The sequence below is a fragment of the Lutra lutra genome, chromosome 4, assembly GCF_902655055.1.
Source record: "Lutra lutra chromosome 4, mLutLut1.2, whole genome shotgun sequence".
NCBI lineage: Eukaryota > Metazoa > Chordata > Mammalia > Carnivora > Mustelidae > Lutra > Lutra lutra.
In genome coordinates this window covers 84,149,100-84,155,086 of record NC_062281.1, presented here as the reverse complement: position 1 = coordinate 84,155,086, position 5,987 = coordinate 84,149,100, and the positions used below count along the sequence as shown (strand labels likewise).

At 40.3% G+C, this 5,987-nt stretch overlaps 1 pseudogene; it reads right to left on the bottom strand.

The window, feature by feature from the left end:
- Positions 1 to 216: 216 nt before the first annotated feature.
- LOC125097299 (phosphoglycerate mutase 1-like) lies at positions 217 to 935 on the bottom strand (annotated as a pseudogene).
- Positions 936 to 5,987: the final 5,052 nt, after the last annotated feature.

Genomic DNA, 5,987 nt, shown 5'->3' with positions numbered 1-5,987 from the left:
ATTTTGACTCAATTATATGAAGGGAGCAGAAGCAAGAGACAAAATGGCTAAACAAAATTAGGAGCCACTGGTCTCAGTCTGCAGGTAAAACTTAAGATGCCTACAGATGTGGTCAGTGTGACTTGTTCAAGGAAGACGTGTAGAGGAATGGAATGGGTAGGGAGGATGTCCTTGGGCAAGTAGTCTGCCTGTTCTCCTTCACTCTTTAGCCTTGTGCTAGGCAGCTGAAGCTTCCATGGCTTTACCCACTGCTTCTTCATTCCCTAGGAATTGCATGGGCTTGATGGGCTTCATGTTCCTGTCCAATTCTTATACCATGGGAATACCAATTGGTAGGTGCAGCTCCGAGATAGCCTCTTTGGAAATATCCTCCAGACACCTGACAATGCACAGAAGGCTGTTGCCATAGGCTGTAATCTGTACCTGTTTTCCCTCCTTGATATAGGGTATTTCTTCATTTCAAAAGGGCAGAATTCTGGCAATGGTGTACATCAGACAATCACAGGAGGATAGCTGATATTCAGTGAGCTCTGCACACTTGTGAGCCTTACTGATGTTGCTGTGGAATGTCAGGCTCCATCTCAGGTGGTGGGACATCATAAGGGCATGTCCAGATCTTTACCTGGGCTTTGCCATGGTTGGCAGCAGTTTCTGAGGCCGGTTAGAGCCCCATAGTGCCACTCACTGGGGCATCAAGTCCTCAGTACCAGTGGCCACATTTGGTCAATGGCATCCAGCACTGTCTGAATTGCTCTCTTCTGTGCTTGGGTAAAGCAGGGGTCCAACTCCTAGCGAGCATCTCACAGTGCCTGGCCATTGTGCTTTGCCTCCTCCTGCCAGAGGGGCTCAGGTCATGTTGTACCAGCCGCTGAAGCAGTGCTTCCAGTCCCAAGTGCTCTCACCCTGTCCTCTCCTACCAGTTCGTAGGTGGCCATGGCAGCGGCTCGGGGCAAACAGTGGATTCCTCGAGCAGCTGTCCAGTCCCAGCCGCGCCTGCACACTTGCCTAACTTAATTCTTACTTTAACACAAGTTGGTTTTTATGATACCCTTCATGTATACTAGGAAATCGGAGCTTAGAGATGGTGCAAATGCTAACTGCTGGATAAAGTCCCATTGTGCCATAAATAAATGAGGATGAATTAATGACTAAAAGTCATTTAATAAAAAATATGGGTAATTTTGCCAGATGTTTTAACTCCATTGGGGGTTATTTATAGAACTAGAAACTCAAGATATCAAATTATCTATCTCTATATCTATCTATATTTATCTATATTCATATTCTATCTACTTTCACTCCTAAATTCATATATTTAAAATATAAATTTTATTAAATTATCCAGGATGTAAAACATATATAGCTCCATTAAAATAAAAAAGACTTTGCAGATGAAGCTCAAACTCAGAATAGCATCTTATTTGTGAAAAATTAAAGTTGAGTAAAGTTCTAATCAAAAGCATTTGTTTTTCCAGACATAAGAAAGTGAGAAAGATGAGGTGTGTGGGTGTCTCTGTTGGTTAAGTGTGGGACTCTTAGTTTCTGTTCAGGTTGTGGGCTCATGAATGGTGAGATTGAACCCCACCTAGGGCTCAGTGGGGAATCTGCTTCTTTCTCTCTCCTTCTACCTCTGCCCCTAGCCCTCACAAGGTTCTGTCTCTGGAATAAATAAATAAATCTTAAAAAAAAATAAGAAAGATTACTGATTAAACAAACAATTACCATTCACTTTCTTTGGGCCACAATAAGGTATGTGTTTCTGTGAAATAGTTTTTAGAATGGGAAAGGAAACTAAGTTACATGTTTTTGCTCTTAGAAGATAGGTCTTCTAGGAAGAACCAACTATGAACTCCTTATTAGTCATCTGTGAAATTCATGCGTTTGAACTTTGAAAAAAAAATCTGTTTTGAAATTATATGCTATGTTTGCCTTATATAATAGGTATTGCATCTTTTTTTTTTAAGATTTTATTTATTTGACAGACAGAGATCACAAGTAGGCAGAGAGTCAGGCAGAGAGAGAGGGGGAAGCAGGCTCCCTGCTGAGCAGAGAGCCAAATGCTGGGCTGGATCCCAGGACCCTGAGACCATGAGACCATGACCTGGGTCAAAGGCAGTGGCTTAACCCACTGAGCCACACACAGGCGCCCCAGGCATCTTGATATAAAGTCACTCTCACATATGCTTAATAAAAATTTGCAATAGGTCAGACCTCTGTTTGGCATATGAGATTCAGAGAGATTCACAATGGATCCTATTTCTAGAAAAAGCACTGGGTAAATAAACAGCCAGCTATGTAAAAATTAACTTGTCCCATATCTTTGATAGGCCAAATTCTAGAATGTGAAAATGTTTTATAAGATACAGACTTTCTCTTAATATTTATGATAGTGATGTGTTGCCTATAACATTGCAATACTTTAAATAACCAAGTTTTATTTCTCAAATGAGGGCCACATTTTACAAAGAAACAAAGCTTTTGTTTATTTCATTTGTCACCTTAGGAAAGTGGATAACTAGAGTACAATAAAACTCCCTTGGATGAAAATGTTAGGTGACTGCTTTCTCAGGAACTTATCCACTCCTGAGCATTAACCTCCAAGTCTTTACGATTCAAATTTGAAGTTCAGCAAAATTACAAATGACTACATCTTCAGTCTTTGTGTTTCTCAACAAATGGTTGATCTGTGAGAACCAGTGTTCTATTGAAAACTTTTAATACAAATACATATTTATCTTTGTTTTTGGTAAAAATATAGTGGGTTCTGATAAAATTTCCCATGCTCTACTTTATAGGCAAAACAGAGCTCTTGGGGGACAGTATGCAAAAAATAGCCCAAGAGGAAAGCCAGAAACAAACAAAACTTCACATAAAATGAAAAGAAAATGAGTCTTTCATTTTCCACAAGATGACATGAGGACTCCCACAGACCATCTTTCTGGTGAAACAACCATAATTAGTGAAAACAATAGGAAAAACAAAAAACAAAAAAACTAAAATCTCTGTACATAGTCTTAAGGGCATTCAGCAAATGGAGAAACATTTGTTCAAATCTATTAAATCTCAGTAAAAGCAGTGAGAGAACGTGGCATGTGAGCCCTGAGCTACCCACCTCAGCATGACAGAAGCTCAGCATGACAGAAGCTCTACTGGCCAGTCCACTCAGGACACAGGGCTCCCTCTGCTAAGATTGGCTGAGAGATCCTTCCTTCACACAGCCTCCACAGAATAGAGAAACTCTCTTCCAGGAAGAGTAGGGTGAGAAGAGTGGCCCCATCTACCTCCACATTCTGCTCATGGGGTAGAATTCCACACCAGTACAGACAAACCAAGACAAACAGAGGCAGATAGCTCTGCTCATAAAGACTGGCATCACTCAGAAGTGGGCTATTGACCTCATACCCTAGGGCCATGACTCAGAGACTTTGCCCAGGGTGGGAAAGAGTCTGTGAGAAGAGAGAGCTCTGAAGCTCTCCTCAAGGGAACCAACTTAATTTGGAAAAGTAGATGGGGAAGCTGACACCTAAGGATGGTGTTGAAAACAGTAGAGAGAAAAGCAATTAAGAGGACGCTGGTAGCTCTGCAAAAACAACAAGCCAAACTATAGTCAGTTAATAGTTATCAGAGAAATCCATGGAAGGAGAAAAGCAAGAAAAGCCATCCTGGGGTAGGAAGGAGCTTCAAAAACTTGCCTAAAATCTACCACTGTAAATAAACTTGAATTAAACTGGATCAGACAGTGGAGGGATTTATGTACCAGGGCATTGCTGAAAACAATTAGGGCAACTAGCCAGTGGTTAGTGGAAGCTAACAACTGGTGTGATTGCATCAGAGGCAGCCAATTTAACAGAGAGATTAGGGAAAAGAGAGAGTCAAAGAGAAAGCAAAAACAGTTTCATACCAAGGTGACCACAGCCATGTGCAGGGCTGGGACTTCTGGAGAGTGGTATCAGAAGCTATGTAGAAAGAGAAACCACTGAACAGTCAGTCCAGCTAAGGCACTAACCAAATAACAAATCAAATAAAAAGCAGATAAACCAAATAGATGGAAAATCTTCAACAACATGGAAAATCTTAGAACAACATATAAAGTATGATACATTCTGACTAAATGGGATTTATCCCAGAAATGCAAGGTGGTTTAAAAAATCAAAGAATTAATTTAAGTAATATTGTAAGGGCCTATTCAGCCAGAGCGGCCCACCCCGGTTGAACTGCTATTTTGTTGTTTATGCAGTAAAACTTAAATTGATCCTGCCCCCCCCCAGGGGAACTTACTTAAAAGCAAGTCGGGGGGGGTTGGGGGGGGTTATGGACATTGGGAAGGGTATGTGCTATGGTGAGTGCTGTGAAGTGTGTAAACCTGGCGATTCACAGACCTGTACCCCTGGGGATAAAAATATATTATATGTTTATAAAAAACAATTAAAAAAAAAGAGAGTAGATTATGTTCTAAAAGACCAAAAAAAAAAGTATGTTTTGGAAAACCTTGTGGAAACCTTTGGAAAACATAGATGTAGGTAAAATGCAAGCTTGCTTATTTTACAGGTTTTTGATCAAGTACCTGCCAGATGCTTGTGCCTGAAACACATCATGTGATGATGGAGAGAACATGAGCTTTGAGGTCTAGGAATATGGGCTTGGAATCTTGCTTCTGCCACTAAGAAGCAGATGACTTGGAGCAAGAAGGGACAGAGAACCATTTGATTCTCTATTTCATATGCTGCAAATATGATTTTTTAAAAAATTCACCTCTTGACTTGCTATGATAATCGTTTGCTTGGTACACAATAGGTACTTAAAGATGTTTCCTTTTTTTAAATCCAGGATATAATAATCAGTGTGGAATTACTATAGATTTTTAAACAAAAAGGACCATCAAAGAAATATATTAGGTCAGCTTCCCTTGATGTGCACTTGTAGGTAGTTTTAGACTGGGAAGAAGTTTAAGACTCCTGAGTCAAATATGGGGAGAGGTTATTTGTTTTACTTGTCTTCTTTTAAGTTACAATGAGAACACTGAAAATTAAAAGGACAGGACTTGTAAATCAGTCGTTGATTGTACCCAGGGATTTTATTTATAATATTTAACAAACACTCCAAGCACAAGGTACAAGACCTGACCCACCCATCTAAACAGATGCCTTGACCAGTTGGTTTGTCTTTAAAAATCAGTGCGCCATTATCTGTTCAAGCTAACACATGTCAGCTGAACAGGAACACCATAGTTACATGAGAAAATTGTGTATCTTTAGCCTAATCTAGTTACTTTCTAATTTTAGAAAATAGTTACTCTCTCCTATAAGAGCAACATTCCCACTAATGTATACCTATTCTTGCTTTTACATTTTGTATCAAATTATATTTATGTATGTACCGGAAAAAAAAAAAAAAAAAAAAAAAAAAAAAAAAAAAAAAAAAAAAAAGCAAGTCCGGGAAACCAGTCCCAGGTGACAAAGCCCAAATACAAGGGTGGGTCAGGTCAGGTGGAGACATTCAATCAGTGGGGGGCATACCGTCTCCTAGCTACCAAGGAGTATGGGCCCTGCCCTTGGGGTGCCTTTTGGGTGCCCATTCTGACTAAGGTGATAGGCTCGTTCTAATAGCTACTATGGGGTGAATTGTAGTTCAATTGGCCACCGGTGTGTGACCTAGCATGACTGTGCAGCTTTCTCTGTGTATTGCAATCTCATTGGCCACCTGTGTGTGGCCAGGCTCAACCACATGGCCTTTGCTCTATAAAAGTTAGTCTGTAAGGCAGGGAGGGGTCGTGCACACTCTGTAGGAGGGGTGGCACTGGCCAGTTGGTTTGATTCTCGATGCTTGGAGCAAAATAAAGCTTTGCTTGACCTTTGCTTTGTATCAGTCTCGCTCCTTTAATCATTATTAGGGGACCCAACCTTGGGTCCCAAACAATATATTGTATCAAAGAATATATTGTATCAAAGAATAAAGAACAAAAACCACATGATCATCTCAATTCGTGC